This window comes from Miniopterus schreibersii, assembly GCF_964146895.1.
Source record: "Miniopterus schreibersii genome assembly, chromosome: 22".
Lineage (NCBI taxonomy): Eukaryota > Metazoa > Chordata > Mammalia > Chiroptera > Miniopteridae > Miniopterus > Miniopterus schreibersii.
This window is the reverse complement of record NC_138124.1, coordinates 3315777-3334899: the sequence shown is the minus strand read 5'-3', so window position 1 is coordinate 3334899 and position 19123 is coordinate 3315777. Positions and strand designations below refer to the sequence as shown.

General features: G+C 45.8%; 1 protein-coding gene across 16 annotated transcripts in view; it reads left to right on the top strand.

Annotated features, from left to right (window-relative positions):
• Positions 1 to 10569: 10569 nt before the first annotated feature.
• Positions 10570 to 19123, top strand: part of MEF2A (myocyte enhancer factor 2A) — a 79082-nt gene continuing 70528 nt past the window's right edge. For 5 of the 16 annotated variants that reach the window (XM_081124685.1, XM_081124681.1, XM_081124692.1 and 2 more), the window contains exon 1: positions 10570 to 11180. The gene's annotated coding sequence lies outside the window, so the exon portion shown is untranslated. Of the gene's footprint in view, positions 11181 to 11512; positions 11739 to 19123 lie in introns of those variants that run through there. The other 11 variants (XM_081124682.1, XM_081124678.1, XM_081124688.1 and 8 more) reach the window with 7 other exon arrangements.

Here is a 19123-nt window from a genome sequence, read left to right as displayed (position 1 = left end):
AAATGTCCATTGATGGGAGATGTGGTGGGATCAACATGCTTGATGGAAACTGCCTTTCTGTGTAAATAATTCCTGGGACCGTAGCCCATCTCCAGGCTGGTCTCAGAATTTTAAGCAGTAGCATCATCCACCACAGCAACCTACCCGCAACACATGCTCCACAGAATGTCCAACAGCTGAGTGGTCAAGGTATCAACTTCTGGGCCACAGCAGACATAGGTGGCACCTGCTAGTGGCTACTGGCCTGCTTTCCTGAGGCCAGGGACAGCTGTGACCTGCAGGTGGGGCCCCTGTGGTTACCCAAACCCCTTCTGACCCTTCGGAGAGCTGCCCCGGGCTCTTTTCGTGACATACTCAGGAATTTGTAGCAGCTATGCTGACAGGTGCTCCAGCCCCTGTTGGGGTGAGGACTGGGCTGTCATTTATCACCTGACATTAGACATGATGAGCTGTACTGGTCCTTTCTCTGTAATGTGGATTTTTGCCTCCCTGGAAGGGCTCCTCCCTGGATTCAGCCCCTGCCACCAGCCCCCAGCCCCTATAGAAACTCCCCTCTGGAGCTTGATGTAAATTTATCACCTCTGGCAGGTAACTCAAAGAACATATGTCCATGTCCACATCTGAACTATCTCTACTTCCTTCATACAATTAACGGCAATGTTTTTTGCTTATAGTAGGCGCTCAAAAATATAACAGATTAAGGCATGGTAACCATAATAGTAGTGATAACAACAAGATGTTTATTTATATTTTATTCAGTGGCATTGCTCATATATGAAGGCTCCTATACGTGCCACTTTACTGGAAATCGATTTGGCTATAATTTTAAAGAAAAGTTTTAAATTGTCTATTGAATTTTGTCGTCCCTTACGTCTTTTACATTCTGATGCTTTTTGCATTTTCTTTTAGAATACTTTTATATTGTGTGCATTTTTAGAAATAAAAAGCAATACTAAGAAAAAAAATTTAAATGGTCTATACTCTTACCATCCTGAAAACCTCTTTTGAAAAATGAAAAAAAATAAAAAGCATGTACATGGTCAGAATGTTTAAACCAAGTCTGAGGCTAGGAAATGCCAGTGAGAGCCGCCTGTGACATTTCCTCACGCCAGTCCCTTTCACCAAAGAGCCTACTGTTAAGTGTTTCTTATTATGATTACCAGAAAGCAAAATGTATGTATGCCCAGATGGAATTTTAAATATATATATTTTTTGTAATCTACACAGAAAAGAGTCTATACTGTCCTGTAACTTGGTTTTTTCAAGTGATACATCTTAGAGATCATTCTCCATCAACAGAGTATTCTGTACAATGACTGTGATATAGTTCAAAGAACATTTTTCTTCTGGGCCCTTATTTTTAGATTCTTGCCATTTACAAACAAGCAACGGACATCCTTGTAGACCTATTCTGGCAAATTTTTGTAGGTAAACTTTTATATGCTAAACTTCAATTGGTGTTTAAGATATCTGAAGAGAACATTTATGATTTGCATTATAAAAACTGCCCATTCAGGCCGTAAAGGAAGTATGTCCCTCAGGTGGTTTAACTTATCCATACACATAGGCAAAGGAAAGACCATTTGCCTGTTGACACCGACACGTTCTAGAGTCAACATGAGCAGACTTTACTTTTAAAGTCAACACATCAGTGATATTTCTGTCCCTGGGTGACCAGAAATGGCCTAGGAACTTGTGAATTCAAAGCATTTTTTCTCAGACTCACTCTGTGTCTGTCATTTGCTCGAAGCAAGGAGGAGACCTGACGCAAAAGAAGGTGGAGAGATGCCTCCAGGGAACACCCTGCTTTCTGATACCCTGCCCGAGAGAGCCCGAGAATGAGCATTTTAAAATTGCTTAATGTTTAGTACATTAAATGTAGACGCTGCATGTATAACATTTTTTATGAGGACAAAGGGTAATACCCAGCCTCCCAGCTTCCCTTCTCAGCGGCAGCTACTGTTACTACCTATGAAGCCTTCCAGATTGTCTAGAAGGGTTCCTGAGTCTCAGCACTGTGCATGTTTGTCCTGGGTCATTCTCTGTCAGACGGGAGGGCTGTTCTGTGGACTGTAGGATGTTCAGCAGCATCTTTGGGCTCTACCCACTAGGCGCCCCCTCCAGCTGTCTCCAGATATTATCAGATGTCTTCCTGTTGAAAACCACTGGTCTAGGGACACGCACAAGCACCATATATATGCATATATATGTGTATGTGTGTGTGTGTGTGTGTGTATAAAACTTTGATGTATATTTATTTTTTTTGAGTTACTTTGGTGCTATAAACAATTCTACAATGAATATATATAGGTATCTCTATGGAGTCAGCTCTTAGATGTGGAATTGCTGGCTCAAGGGGATGCACATAGAAAACTGTGACAGATATTAACCAAATTGCCTTCCAAGGAGATTGTAGCACGTTTCACTCTCACTGTTACGAGACTGCGTGTTTCTATAGGCCTCTGCCAACTCAGTGTGTTAACCATCCAGAAGGTGAAACACTGGAGTCTTTCTGTAGCCTCAGCTCCGCCACTGTGTTCAGTTTGGGACCAGGCATTCGAGAGAGACGTTGCTCCGACATGTGCCCTGTTATAGGTCCAAAGGCCAGGACGGGGATTCTCGTGAAGATTTTGATGAAGCTCTTGGGCTTTTTTTTTTTTTTGCACGCTGAGTCCAACTGATCCAAGCTGCTGGAAACTGCAAACGCTTCTCAAGGAGAAAACCGGGCCCCTCGAAATCTGCTGCTTCGCTCGCACAGCGTGCCGGGGCACGACTCCTGGGAGGGCCGGTTGCATTCCTGCAGGTAGAGCACGATAAACACTTTATCACTCTCTGCAGCGCTCGCCGGCGTGGTGCGGAGGGGCGCGGTGGCCTCTGTCCGTGTGCTGAATGACGGATATCAGGGATCAAATGCAGTCAAGACGAGCATCAGGCCTCATAAAAATCTTGCCTACAGCAAGTACCAAGAAGAGTCAGCCGTGCCAAGGCGATGCGGGCCAAGAGGAGCCAGGGGTTGTGCAACCACCCAGCAGAGGTTGAAATTTCTGACAAACACAGGGACCTCATTGAAAATGTAAGCATGAAAACGAAGCCTCGTTAGGAAAAAAGAAAAAAAAAGAAAAAAGGTCATTTTGATAGTTTGCTAATGTGAACATTGAAAACCGTGGTTTCTGACCTCCAGTATTTCCTTCCTCTGTAAAGCCCGGGATAAAATAGATTTTCCATTCTCGGATTTTCTGGGTTGGTCACTTTGGCTCCAACTTAAACCAAGTTTTCAGGCGGTTGCATCAGACCAGAATGTTCCACACTTTGCCTTTGCCGGATGGGAGACAAAGATTCATTCTTTCCCTCAGGGAACATTCATTGGAAGCCTACTGTGTGTCAGGTCCTCAGCTAGGCTCTGGCGAAGACACTAGGTGAGTAAGGCGCCACGCCTGCTGGCCAAGCCTCATCATCATCTGAGAAGAGAGGCTGGGAGCCAGGGGTGTGGAGAAGCATTGCCAGTGTGTGTGGAGGCCCCTGGGGCCCACCAGCAGGCGCTCTTAAGGTCAGGGCTCAAATTAGCTGGTGCAGTGGCTCTGACTACTCTCAGAAAAGCGATTGAAGTCTGTGTTCTGATCATTTCCTGTTCACCCTGCTGGTGCAAAAGGGACCCCACCCTAGGACATATGAGGTGGTTGACACATGACAATTGACAGTGGACAGATGAGCCTGGTAGCAGTTTGTTAGTCACATATGCTCACAGCCCAGGGAGGAGGGCACCAAACGCCACGCAGGGCCATGTGGGCGGTGCCCTCAGGAACAAGAGCTGTGGGGTGCAGGCTTTGTAGTAACAGGAGGGTGGGATGACCCTGGTTCCTGCAGGACAATGTGAAGTGCTTGTTCAAGTAACTGTGGGCTGGCAGGGACATGGAACCTATGAGGGTTATGGCCAGGCGGGTGTGGCCAGTCTGGCTGATAGGGAACTAACTGGGGAGGGGGGCATGCATGTCTGCTGAAAATGGGGAGCTCATGGCTAAGACTCTGGGACCCTGTGAGGGTTAAAAATGTCAAGATCGCAGCACAAGGAATCTCGCCGATGTAGATGAGTTGGTTGGGCACCATCCCATCCACCAGGAGATCGCCACTGCGATTCCTGGTCGGGGCACATGCCCTGGTTGCAGGCTCGATCCCCAGTAGGGGGCGGGCAGGAGGCAGCCGATCAATGTTTCTCTCTCATCCATATTTCTCTCTCTCCCTCTCTCTTCCTCTCGCTGAAATAAATAAAAACATTATTTTTTTTTTTAAAAAAGGCCTTAAAATACACTTTGTTAGGTTTTTTAGCAACAATTTTCCTCCTGTGTCTCTTTTGTATCAGGAACCCAGGGTTAGCGTTAAGCTAGAGACCAAATTTCTGCCCCCCACATAGTCTTAACTACAAGCAATGCTGGAACTGGAAATATGCCTGAATTTTTCAGTCATACAGGCCAGTAAATTCTCCCTCTTTTAATTTTTGACTTAATTTGGTTTGACTTAGACCCCTGTGACTTGCAGCTAAAAAACTGCTGACTAATAGACTAACAGAGTGGCCTCACTTGTCCCTTTTGAAAACAGGAATGAAACAATTTGGACAAGCATGCTGGTCATTTAATTTATTGCCTTTTCATTGTTTTCCCACATAGGTAACAACCATGCAGCAACGTCAACCCTGCAAGGGCTTAAAAACCACTCCAGGCCCCAAGCTAGCTCCAGCCACACTTTCCCTGTGTTCTTGGAACAAAATAAGTTCAGTCCCACCTCGGGGACTTTGTTCCTCCCTCTACCTGAGATACTCCTGCCCAGGTCTTCATCTGTCCGACTCCTTTGTCTCCCAGTTTAAATGTCACTGCCTCAGAGAAGCCTTCCCTGAACCGCCAGCTAAGGCATCCGCTCAGTTCGTCTCCTTCTTGATCTTGTGTTATTTTCGTGATAGCCCTAATCCCTGACTGACGTAGTCTCGTTTATATATTTTGTATGTCTGTTACCGCCATGACTGCATGAGAACTCGGACTTTCTCTGTGTCTTCAGTGCTTACAACAGCCTCTGGAACACATCCCGGCCCAGTGTGAGTTTGTGGAATCAGTGAACAGCCACACACGTAGCTGCCACTTGTGCAGGTATGTGTACGTTTTGTAGGCGCTCTGTGTGCATTACAGAATCCTCAGAACAACTGCAGGGAAGGATTATCATCACCTTGTAGGGAGGGAAATAGAGGTTTGGAGAGGCCGCGCAACTTGCCCCAATCTACACACCTGGAAAATGGTAGAGGTGTGATTTAAACGAAGGACCATTAGACTGGTCTTACCTTTTCAGTGACTCCTCCAAGGTGTGTCTCAGATTTTAACATTGTAAAATTCTAACATACAGATTGCAATTTGGGGATGGTTTGTATAATGTGACTGTCACAGAGAGACCATTCTCTCTTGTGAAATCTTAGGGAGCATATAGGCGCAGACTAGGTCTAAATGGACATCCCCTAGACATGGCAGACAGAGCCTGGTAGTGCCTGCGGTGCATTTTGAAAGAAATTATTGAGGAAGAACTAGACAGTTCCAGCCTTTAGAAAAATATCTGGGACAAAATTGCGTAAGCAAAAGGGCAGCAGAGAGATCATAAGCTCATATATAAGGGGTAGGTGTGGGTGGGATATTGGGGGATATATGAAATGCAGCCATTTTTTTGGATGGAACACAAAAAGTGAAAACATACTCAAGATTTGGGATTACTGTAATTGACATGTGAATGTATTGTTGGTTGTGGAGAAAATCACAAAGTCTGAATAAAATCTGCGCGGAAGAAAAATACAACCTAACAAAATGACAACACATAATAGAAATTGAAAGACTTATTTGAAGTTCGATTGTGTAAAACATCCAGCTGTCAAAGATTCTGGTTCTTACATTTTTTAAGTTTATTTAATTTTTATGTCGGCTTTGACATGAAAGAATATAAACTGAGCAAAGGAAAGCTCTTTGATCTCCTGCTTTGGGAACCTGAATTCATCATTTTCATTACCAGGCATTCAAGAATAAAAATCTTATGATATTCAAATAAGAAAAGTGAAAACAGCATTTCTAATGCTTGAAAAAAGATGTAATGGGCAACGTTAGCAGTTAAACATGTGTATCACGTTCTGATGTTTAGAAATAGCCACATGGTAGACCTGGACCATGTTGCTATGTGTTGTAACTAGAAACATTTAATTATTTTTTTGTTTTTATGCCCCCCCCCCCCCATTCAGGACATTGGGCACTTCAAAACATTCATACTTATAAACATTTTACCGGTATTTTAATATTGCTCAATTTGACGTTGAACATACTATTGCTGTGTATTATAAAAATGTTTTATACCATACATTAATTCCATATGAAGGTTATTATTGGGGAGTTGAGTAAATTATAGAATGTTAAAATATTTCATCACTTAATTTTCTTTTTTAATCTCCACATACTTTTAGCCTTACCAAAAGTTGCAAACACAGTACAGAAAATCCACCTGGCTTCCTCAAATGTTGTATTACGTTAGGATAGTACACTGATCAAAACCAGTAAATTAACACTGATATAACACTTAACTAAACTATAGACCTTCCTACAATTTCATCATTTTTTTTCACTAATGCCTCCTTTTTGCACGAGGATCCAGTCCAGGACCCCAGTTTGCATTCAGCTGTCATGGCTCCTTGGTTTCTCCTCCAGCCTCTGGCAGGTCCTCAGTCTTTCCTTGTCCTTCACGATCCAGATACTTTTGATGAATTCTGGTCAGTTATTTGGTTGAATGTCTTTCAAGTTGGGCTTGCTGATGTTTCTCATGATTAGGTGATACATTTTTAGCAGGAACACCAAAGAAGAGATGAACCCTTCGCATTGCAGCATTTCACCGGGTACATAGTGTTCATAGGCTTTGTTGCTGGTGATGCTGGCTTTTCACTTGGCTAAGGTGGTGTCTGCTGGGTTTCTCTATTGTCAAGTTAGTTTTTCTCTTTGTAATTAATTAATACCTTGCAGCGAGCTACTTTGAGACTATGCAAATGTCCTGTTTCTCATCAGTCCTTTACCCACTAATTTTCGCATCTGCTGATAGTTCTTGCCACAGTTATTTCCAGTGGTGTTTTTCCAATTTTGCATTGCCCTCATTTCTTCTACATTTTTTAACTGGAATTCTCCTGTAAGCAAGGTTTATACTTTCTCTCCCGTTTATTCATTCATTCAGTGATTTATTATCAGTATGGATTCATGGGTGTTTATTTTATTCTGTGGGTTATAACCCAGTACTAGCATGGTTTGCTGCGTTGCCCACACTGTCCCAGCCTTGGCCATTGGCAGCTCTTTGGCGTGGCCACATCACTTTTTGAGCAGTTCCTTGCTTTCTGGCACATAGGTTTATCTAATGTTGTGTGTGTGTGTGTGTTTTATATTTTTAATTTCCTCTTCCAGTCCTGGAATCAATCACTTCTCCTCAGAGCCTGGTTCCTCTTATTTGAAAATGGCCTTTAGATCTGGGTGTTTATCATGGAACTCGCAGTGGAAAAGAAATGCATGAAGGGACTCTCTCTTGCACATGTGCATTAATGGTTTTAACACTGAAAGAACTTGCCATGTACAGTACAAGGTGGATTATGTTTTTACCTTTAGGTTTAAAATGAGGAGTTTGATTTTCTCAAATATGCATAAGTCATTAGATCCCATGTCAGATTTACAAAACTTTCCCAGGATTAAAATTGGACCACCCTTCCTGGGAGATTTTTAGGGAACATGCCTCAAACTTGTCTTCCCAGGCATGAGGAAGGCGGGTATTTCTCTACTGCCTTGAGCTCTCTTCTGGGGCCAGAGCATGTCATCAACAGAGACACGCAGGGAGCCATCAGCATGTGTGGGGACAGTCCGGGGATATCCGTGGGGAGGGGACGCTCTGACAGCAATGACTACACCTTGAGTGTTTTCTAACTGGTTGTCCTGCTTCAGTTTTGCAGCCACCCACCTTCAACTTTCACCCCAAGCGATCCTTCTAAAATGCCTTATAGATTAAGCAATTCACCTGCTTAAAACATCAGTGGCTTCTCATTGCTTTCAGAAAAATCCAAATGTCCTCCTGACCATTCTTCCAGCCTCATCCCCCACCACTTCCCAGCACTTGATCCAGGCTCCAGGCTCCAAGTTCACTACACTGGCTGTGGGTTCTCTATTGAGCCACACCCAAAGGGTCCTTGCACATAGCAGTTGCTCATAAATATTTAACAAACATTATGATTGTCTATTACATGCCAGGCACTGTGCTAGATATGGCAGGTCAATTGAGGAGTAGACCACAGTTCTTGTCTTCTAGGAGCTCCCTCTCTAAAGGGGAGGAGACGGGCATACATAAAGGAATACTTATATTCCAGCTAAGACGCTCTATTAGAAAAGGGCTCTTAGAGAAAAGGGTGCCTAAGTGTAAACTTGATGGATATAAAGGGGTTTATCCTGCAGATAGGAGGAAGTAACTTGGTGTGTGCAGAGAAACTTCTGTGATGCCTGCATGGGGCTGGTTGAGGTGTCTGGCAGGAAGAGGCTGGTCAGGCGGTCAGGGATCCCTGCCTCCTAGGGAGCTTGGGCTTTATTCTGCAGACCAAGATAAGGCGGGGCCCTTTCATCTTTTTCAGGCTTTCTAGATTCACTGTGGATTGCTCCTCTAAGGAGCCCTAACTCTCTTCCCTCATCAGATGCTTATCATCTGTGCTCTTCTCGTACCCTAGGAAACCCCTCTTGGTAGTCATTAGGACAGCTTGTGTTATGAGGCGTATCTCCCTCCACGGCCTGCCAGCCCCTTTGAAGCAAGGGCTGCTCTTCCTCCCCTCAGTATTGCAGTGCCCAGTACAGTGTGAGACCCCTGAGCTCACACACCTGAGTGCTTTAGAGAGGCCACAAAGAGTGGGAGGGCTGACAGGTGCTAGTCATCAGAGTAAGTTACCTCCAAGACAATATAACTGCTCACACATGGTCTGGGTCACACTGTGCGCTGGAAGTTGCCAAAGACACTGGGGTTCAGGTACGGTTCTGAGAGCTGAACAGAGGCTGCGATGATTTCCTAAAATTGGTTACTTTAATTACAAATAAGAGTGATTATGTTTTGCTAATGGATTTAGCTGTGTACTAGAATTCTTAAACTTACGCTCCCTCTCTTCCTCTCCCTGCAATTCTTCAACAACTGCTTTGATTTCCAGTGGGTGGTGGGGAGAGAGGTGCTCTCCTAGGTGATGCAAAGACTCTTTTCATTGCTGCTTTGGCTGGACTCACAGCCAAGTTCTGTGTCTGGCTTTCTGGAGTGACCGATAGCGTTTGAATGGGTAGGAGGTGGTCCGTGTGAGCCGACTCTTCTGTGCCCCAGTAGAGTCCGCATTTGCAAGGGTGGGAGATGGGATGGAGCCATTAGAGTGTGAAAACCTCTTCTGGAACAGTCTGCTCTCCTTCCAGGCTGAAGGGCAGGCGGGAATGAGGGAGTCACTGCTCACGGTCCCCCCACCTCAGACCCTAGGCTTTGAAGGAAAAGTGCCAAACTCTTACTTTCCTGGAGCAGAGGAGCCAAATCCAGCTGGGCCTGCAGCGTCTGGCAGGTTAAAAAGCATGCATTTCCACAGGACTTGCTGAGTTACACCAAATTTTAACGTGTTTTAAAAACCTCCCTGCAGTCCCTGCTGCTGGCTCCTATGGACACTGGCATCGCGGGGCTCTGAGCAGCGCTCCCGGTCCGTTTGCGCGCACTTTCGAGCTGGGCTCCCCTGCACTGCACCTCCTTAAGGGAGGGGGCCTGGAGCCCCCTCTGCCTCTCACTTCCCGGGCCCGCCCCAGACACTTTGTTTCAAGTGCTGGGGACCGAGTATCCCATGTTCATACGGAAATAAGCGCTGGGCTTTGTGCCGGGTGCCTAGGAGGGCAGGCGGAGGCCGTGCGGCCTGGGAAAGGCGCGGAGGCGGCCGCCTTGGGACGCGATGGTCATTCCGCAGGCGGAGCAGCGTCCCCGCCGCGCCTCGGACGGGCGGGTGCCGGGCGGTCAGCAGGCGGCCCTTGTGCCCCCTTCCTGGGCTCGGGGACCCCAGTGGGCACCCTGGCGCTCTGCTTCCCTTTCTTCTTCTGTAAAATGGGAACAGAAACTGAATCTAGTTCGTGGTGATGTTGTAAGAAATGATGCGCTCTGCTCGGCCCCAGGTTCGGCGCTCAAGGCGCGCGGCGACGCCTGTTAGTAACGGGAGAGACCGGGAGGTGGGTCCCTCCCGGGCCGGTGAGCTGGGCCGGCCAGGCCCGAGGGGTCGCCGCCTGCTGGGGGGGGGGGCCGCGACCGCTCAGCGAGGTGCCCGCGGCGAGGCGGGAGCACAGGCCGGCCCTCCCGGAGCGGGGAGGCAGGAGGCCCGCGGGCCGGGGCCGGCAGGGGGCGTCGGGGCGCCCGGAGCGACGCCGCCGCGGGGGCTTCGGTTCCCGCGGAACCGTCTCCCCGAAGCCGCGGCCCCGCCCCCGGGAGCCCCGCCCCCCGGCGCCCGGGTTGGCTGCCGCTCGCGGCCACGCGCGGCCATTTGCCACGCGCCGCGTCACTAGCCGACTGGGGCCGTTCCCTGCGGCTGGTCAGGGAGGCGGCGGGCCGCCGGGCCCGGGAGGCGCCCCACCCTCCCCAGCGGCCGGTGTCCCTCCCCGAGAGCGCGGCCCTGCAGGGAAGGCGCGCTCCGTCCCGGCGCCAGCCGCCGGCCTGCCCTTCCTGTGCCGGGACGGCTCCGACCGCCCGGAAAACATAGTCCGCCCCCCGCGTCCTTGTGCGGCGCGCTCGCGGCCCGTCCCTGTGACCCCGTTAGCCCGCGGCCGTGTCTTTCCCGTTCCAAGCACCCCAGGGCGCACCAAGGAGACGGAGCGACTCGGACAAGAAGCCTGGAGGGAGACGCGAGCCCCGCGCGGGGAGGAGACGGGCAGGCGCGGCTGGCGGAGGGACACCGCGCCCCCCGCCAGTGCGCACGCGCGGCAGGAACGAGTTCCGGTCTGGCCGGGCCCGTCGCCTAAAAATAGCCCCGGTGTGGGGATCCGTGCGCGGGTGTCCCGGCGAGTCCCGGGCTGAGGGAGGCGTCTCCGGGCGACGCGGGTGCTGGTGGCGGGTCCCGGCCGCAGCGTGTGCGCGCCCGCCAGCTGCTCGGAGACACGGTGAGGGCCGCAGGCTGTGGGGCTCGGCCCTCGGGCCCGTGGAGTCGGGGCGGCCTTTCACGAGGGGCGGCAGGCGCTGAGGCGCGCCGGGCGGGATGCGGACGACCGAGGCGGGGAGCCCCTGGCCCGGGGGCTCAGGACAGGGCGGCGTCCGGCCGGCAGGAGGCCGGGGCGCGGGCCGGCGGCGCTGGGGCGGGTGGGGTGCGGGCAGGCGGCCGGAGGTGGTCGAGTCCGGTCCGCGCTGAGGGGCGAGGCGCCGGAGGAGGTGGGGGCGGGGTGCCCGAGGGCGGGCCCGGGTCGGGGGTGTCGCGGGCGGGGAGGGACTGGGCAGCTGGGCCCTGCCTGCGGAACCTCCGGTGCGCGCGGCGTTTGGGGCTGGGGGACGGTGGCGGACGTCACCTCCGTGAAAGTTGCAGGAGTTCCCGGGGGGCCCGAGCCTTTCCGGGGCGGGACCTTGCGCCCCGAGGCCGGGGTCTCCCCGAGAGGACGGACCCCCAGTGAGGGGGGCGTTCGCGCTGCTGTTGGACTTGAAGTTCTCCCGCGTCTCCTCGGGAGGAGGTGGGTCTGCCGGGCGGAACCCTTGGGTCTCAGCTCCCCGAGTGTAGATGTCAGGGCGGCGGGGTCGGTGTTTGGGGGCGGGGGTGGGGGGGCACCTGAGGGCGCGGCGCGGACCCTGCGGGGCGGAGGGGCGGCCGCGGCGGGGGCCCGGCTGGCGGCGCGGGCGGCCGAGCAGGTCCCGGTTCGCGGGGAAGCGTTTGCGTGATAGAAACTCTGCCTTTTTAGCTCGATATCGCCTTGGAACAGCGAGAAGTAAGTTAGATGACATAGTGCAAACAACTTTGGAGACAGCGAGCGCTTCTGACTTAGAATAAACACCCCCCCCCCACCCGCGACAGCGCGGCCCGAAGCGGTTCCGAGGCGAGAACCCGCCGCGCTGAGGGTCCGGCGGGCGAGCGCGGGTCGCAGGGGAGCCTGCGCTTTAGTTCGCGGGAGACGGCGTCCAGCAGCCGTGCGTCGGGGGAGGGGGCTGCCGCGACGGGTTAACAGTAGTACATGTATTTTTAAAGCAAATACCGCCTCCCGCTCGTGGCGCGTGTTTCCTACGCGCAGCGTGTGCCCCGCGCGCCCTGTGTCTTCGTCGCCGCCGGAGGAGAAGGTTCCCCGAGGCTGGAAGTGGGCGCCCGTTGCCCAAGAGCACTTTCCCTTTAAGAATCCAGCTGTGCTGCTTTGGCAGCTGCCCCAAGTCCTCCAGTTGTCAGTTTTAAAAATCTGTTACCTTGGCAGTACTTGAACAGTCAGTGGACAAGGTAAACAAAATAACTTAAAATATTCTTTTTTTGAAAGCATAAGGATGGTATTTATTTTTAAAAATGTGAATTGAGGAATGGGGGATAAAAAAAACTATTGTGCTGTTACGGCTTTTGTATGTCCCCTTTTTTGTGTTTGTTTTTTTTCTTGGGAGTGTGTATATTTGGGGGGGGGCTGAGTCTACTCATTTCTTAAACTGTATGGTAACTTTTAGGAAAAAAGTAAAACATGTTTTCACTAAAGTGGATGCCAATTTTAGTTAGACTTTATAGCAAATGTAATGAACTCGTTTTGTGTCATAAAATATTGATTAGTTTGTTCTATGTGATGATGTCCTAATTGATTCTGGAATCACTTTATGTTTTCAGTGAGCATTATTGTAAAAAGTTGTGATACATCCTAAAACTGGGATTTAAGTACCTTGTAGACTCAGCCTTTAACAATTCGTGTTCAAGATTGTTTCCAATAGAAATTTAATTACCAAAGCAGTCAATTTCTTTAACTAAGAGTAACCTCCCTAAACAGATTTGCTAATCTGTTTCGTTAAATTCACACTATTGTTACATGTGTATAAAACTATGGTTTTTTTCACATTGGAACAAAGGTGATAAAACTATATTTAATTCAAATTACTTTCCAGCAAAAGTGTTTTAAAATTGTTAAGGGATGTGCCTTGTGGGGGTTGTTCAGTGGAAGGAAAAATAGCTCATTGGGGCTCAAAAGTAATAAGTGTAATGTTACCATGTTGAATTATGGTTTGAGAATAACCTCCTTCCATGATTCTTAGAGTTTTTACGTTTCCTTAATAGGTACATGTGACAAAGATTGTTTCTTGTACATGCAATTGGAAATAATCTTTTAGAGATACGGAGTTGTTTGGAGTAGTGTTTTATTTTTGCATTGCAGCTTTGTATTTTCCCTTTAGAATGTTGTTCAGGTTAATACCAATTTTATTAATAAGCAATAGCAATATCAGTCAGTAATTTGGTTACCAAGGGAGAAATAGTGAAGTGTATTCTGAGGGTGGTTAAGTAATTATGGAAATGTTGACTAGAACATGATTTTAAAGTTTGAACTGTTCGAATTAAATCTTTCGCAGATTTGTGTTCTGATTTACGAGGAGGAAGCTGTAAACAGATTTGTCATTGGGAAGTAGCATGCTGTCAGTCAGGTTTTGGAAAGCCGCCTATTTCTTCTCCCTTTACTGCTTTTAATCTGGCAAGAGGACATGTAATGATGATTGTCCTGGATTGTGTGTGGGCATTTATTCTGTCAGTAATCACATACTCCTGTTTTTTGTTGTTTGTTTAAAGATATACTCATGGCATCTATGCATGTTACAAAGTCTAACTGAAGTTTTATCAGTGATGGGGCGATAAAAATACTGCTTTATGGATTGAAAATGATCAATATTGCTTTTTTCTAGATTAGAAAGAATCTGTGAACGTTCTTAGTAAACAAAGGATTGCCCTCTCAATGTTTAAGTAATTAGAGAAGTATAAATATAGAAAATCAAATCAGTCTTTCAATTAGATAACCTCCAACAAAAGAACACTTTAACATGTGCTGATTTGCAAGCCCTTGTGAAGGAAGACTTTCAGTTTGTCATAAGATCTTGGTTCAGATCTCAGCTCTACCACTGTAAAATCCAAAGGAAGTACACCACCTGCTCCTTGGGATTGTTGGACTTAAATGAAATAATAGGTGTGAAAGTTTCTCACACACTGCCTGAAGCTTAGTATACAAAAATGCGCACTCCCTGATCTCCCTTTATTTCTTGCTCCGTATATCCCTTCCTTCCAATAAGATTATGCAGGTTCTTTGCCTAGTATCTGTATGTGTAGTGTCCATGACAAAGGACTTCATATAGTGTATAAATACAGGAGAATGCACATATATTTGGGATATGATATCCCAGCCTCTTAAATTCATTGTCAAAGTATACATAAAGGGGGTCAGTGGAGGGGAAAGGGGGACATCTGTAATATTTTCAACAATAAAGGTAAATTTAAAATTATATATATATATATATACACATATATATACATAAAATGTTTAGTTGGCTCTTCTACATTAGATTCTTGATCTGCAATCATTGTTTGATTCTAACCTTCATAATGTCCCCAAATAGTAAAAAAAAGTTATATATCCTTTAGGAATTAACTGTGTCTTCAAGATATAGTAATTAAAATTTGAAAGTAGAAAAATATTTTTATAACATACCTGAAACAGGTATATTTTAAAAACAGCTTTTGTTTAGTAGGTAGCCTACAGGGTGTGGCAAAAGTAGGTTTACAGTTGTGAGTACTCGAAACAGTTTATTATTTATTAATTTTATTATTTTCTATGTAAACAACTGTAAACCTACTTTTGCCTCACCCTGTATAATTTTTTATACTTCATTTTACCTGCTTTGTGGAACCAAGTGAATTTATCGGTGTGTGCTTTATCTGTGTACTCTATAATCTGTGGCCCTGTGTCCAGTTTATTATAATTGAGCATAAACCCATTTGTTAAGTATCATGCATAGCACCTGATGAGTGTTGACACATAGTTAATAAATATTACATTTTAATATAAATTTTTATTTACTGATTTTAATAATTATTATTGACTAAATTTAACTGACATTTATTGAACTTAATATTTTAAATAATATCAAATTGTCTTAGTAATCACTTTGAGATGAAATCATAAGCATGTAAGTTAAAAAATTAGCTGGTTTCTGAGGTGGAATGCCAATATTTGAACATTGGTGTATGACAGCAGGCAACTTATTTCTGAAGTTTATTAACTGCTGGTGCTGAACGCTAGAGGAATTGTTAACATGGGTAAAAAACAGACACTAGTTCATCAGACTTCTAATAAACATCAACCAAAGCACATCTTTTTATGGCTGTCTTGAATCAGTACTAATTTTATTTTCTTCCTTATACAAAAATATAAACTTTAGCCTATGAACTTTAAAAAAAATTGAGCTATCAATAAAGTTCTGTTTTGAGAAGTATTTTGGTAGTGGGTGATAAATTTATACGGCATGAGCTGGACCCTTTTACCAGGTTATTTTTGTTACCAGCAGCATGCTTATGCAGGTGGACTTGGATTAGTTTGAGTTATGGTTTGTGACCCTTGGAACAAAGGGATCCTCTTCATTCAACCTGGGAAGGTAACTGGTGGCTTATTAAAACAAGGTGTTCTTGCATTGACTGATACTGTGTTTGCCTGTCTCACCTCTTATTCCCGCCCCTAACAATCCATCTTTTACATCGAGATGGGAATTGTATTTCTAAAATTTAGACCTAAATGTCATTCTTTTAAGAAAAATTTTGAAGGCATAGAAAATCAGTAGAGAGACAGTCATTTACGGGATAAAAGACTGGCCTCTAAAATCATACTGTCTTAGAACATCCACTCTAGTACTTTGTGTTCTTTGGCAAGTTCTCAGTCTTCTTGCGGCTCAGTGTATAAAACAGTGGTTATAATGTTATCTACTTCGTGGAGTTGTTGAGAGGATTAAATGAGATGTGTATTGTAAAGGCTTTAGCACAGTACTTGGTACCTGAAATGCAGCGATTACTACTACTGCTATTGCTGTTATTTTAGTCATGGTTCACTTCATAAAGATTCTTTCCTGTCTTTCCAGGTTCATTGTCAGGCGCTACCCTTCTACCCTTCAATGTCTCTGACCCAGTTAAGGCCAGCTGTTTGCTCTTCCCTGAAAAGGCCATGAATGCCGATGATTGCCACTTACATTTTCCTAGCCCGGAATTTTCCCTTAGTTTGATATCCACTTGGAAACCTAGTTTGAATTTCAAACATAGTATTAGCCATATGACTACAATATAGCTAGCTATTCAATTCTCTCCCCCAGTCTTCTTCCTCCCTCCTACCCCAAGTCTTGGTGTCACAGTACGCGAGCCAAAAACTTATCTTTCTGGATTCATTTATTTTCTCTCAGATTCAGCCTAATCACAAATTCTGTTGTACCTTGAGGGTTTATCTTGAGCCAGCCCACCCCCCTCAGTGTTCACTGCCACCTTCAAGGCATCTTTCATCTCTTGCATGAATTACTGCAGTAGCCTCCTCATGGGACTTATTTCTTTTCTTGCTCCTTACACAGCAGCCCTTGGATTATTTTAAGAGTTAAATCATGTCATTTCTCTGCTTACAAGCTTCCACTGATTTCCCTCCCATTCCTCTCCAAGTAAAGCCTGTCCCCCTTTCCCTGGCCTGAATGATCTCCCCCCTGCTCTTCTTTCTGCCTCTCATAGTTCTCCTCAGTCACTGGGTGCCAGCTGCACGGACCCCTCAGTGTTCTTTACACTCCCTGTGCCCTTATTTTAGGGTCTTCTGTGCTTTTTGTAACAACTGTTTGAGGTGCCCTTCATAAGACTGTTTTGACTAAACCCTTTGGAACAAGGTTCACCTCTCACTCCGACCATCCTGTTTAATGTTGTACTTCATTAGTTACTGTCTCACACATCTTGTCTATTTCCTTTAAGATACTTACTGTAATTTATACATACGTTGTTTCTGTAGTTATCGCTTCTTTATGGTCTTACTCCATTACCTGAGTGTAAACTCCATGAAGGCAGGGCCTTGTCTCTTGTTGGTAGCTGTATGTCTGGCATTAGCACACTAGAATAAACACTGTCTTAGAGTATTTGGAGTATTTTAATTGATGTCATTCTCTTCTGCTTGGCTGAGTTCCTACACCTAAGACGATTCTGCTCTGCTCCTGTGATCAGTACCTTCCAGTCTATCATGGTACATAGTGAATGCTCAGTAAATGATGAAGTTTTCCTAATCAACTAAAAGGATCAACCACAAACTAGTTTTCCCAGTCTGCGTTTAAAAACGATAAAGGTACTTTCTGGACTATAAAATACTACCTTATGAATTTGTATACTTATTAACATATTGTCATCAGCATTTTGGGTCAAGGCATAATCTCAGAGCTGTTGAGCACAAGTGGCATTTCCTGCTATTCCGTTTTGCTTTCTCGCTAGGCAGTGAGGAGCCGTCTTGCTGAGGGCTGTATTTCCAGTTTAAAATGCCTGTCCCTGTAAAAACAGTGTTAGAAAGTGTGATTAGTTACTGGTTGCTCCTTACTGTCCAACATCCTCTCCATTTCCTCCCTTCAGTTTAGCCACCTAATTTTGTGCTATTTCAGGAAGGTTGGGGGAGAGACCCCGCAGTTGAACACAGTATACATGAAATGCAACACTAATTCAACTGGATTGCTAACAGAGGTTTGTGAAGAGCTTTTGTGGCCAACATTAGGAACCTAACCACTATTTGAAATCGTGAAAATCATTCCACATTTTAAGCAGCTGACTTACAAATGGGCTTTTGGAATATATCCCATTTGCAACTTGGGGACTACTTTAGCAAAACGTTTGCTTTGATACTGAAAACCTTTTTCTTAATGGTGTTAACCTTAATTTGACATGGATTATCAAGGGAAAGGGAGAGAAGAATCTGGGAGTTAAGATTTTGTTGTTAAGAAATGGCTCAGTTCCCCAAAGTAAAATCTTAGTATTGGCAGAAAGATTTTTTTGTTTTTTTTGTTTGTGTGTTTTTGTGTGTTTAACTTTGTTTTGGAAAAAACTTAGAGAAAAGTTACAGGAATAGTACAATGAACTACCATATACCTGTCACCTAGAGTCACCAGTTGTTAACATTTGGCATGTTTGCTTTATTATTATTTGTATTTACAGAGCGGCCCAAAGTCTGGAAACAGATATGAGTATTTATTTTATTTACAGTGTTAAGCTCCTCGATATACTCTTCTGGAGTATACCAGAGACGGGCCTTTGCTCAGTTAAAGTCAGAGGCTTATCATCAGATGCAGAACATCACAGACCCATACAAGGGCTAGATGGACATGCTGCATTAGTTCACTGTGTACTCAGGTAACAAGGAAACCGCACATTGAACATATCTTCATGTCTTGTACAGTAATAGCAGGAATCCACTCTATAGATCTCCTTTTGCCTCCTCTCCTTCCTCCTCTGTTTCCCCTCTTCCTCTTATAAATATTTTATTATGGAACCATTTGAAAGTATTTTGTACACCTCATGATCCTTCACCCCTAATTGCTTCAGCTGCTGTCTTCAAAGAGCAAAGCCATGTTCTTACAAAACCATAGTGTGATGGATTCAAGAAATTCAATATTGAAATCTCAATTGTGCCAATTATGTCCTTGGATAGCATTTTTCTAATCCAGTATCTATCGTAGTAGAGTCATCATTGGATTATAGCTGTTGTATCTCGTCACTTTTAACTCGAAACAGTCCTTCACCCTTGTTTTTCTTTTTCCTGTCGTGAAAAGTTTTGAGCACAGGCCCTTTGTTTTGTAGGATGGCTCGGTTTGGGTGTGTCATACTGCTGCTTTGTTGTTCAATTCTGGCTGTGCGTTTTTGGCAGGAATGCCACATAAGTGATGATGTATCCTTAGTGCACCTCATTAGGAGGCAATATGATGTCAGTTTGACCCGTTGATGGTGTTGACTTGGATCACGCAGTTAAGGTTTGCCGGCTAGTTTTCTCCATATAAAGTTATCAGTGTCATCTTTGTTGTTATTGAATTATTTATGGGGAGACACTTTGAGACCATAAATATTCGGTCCTCC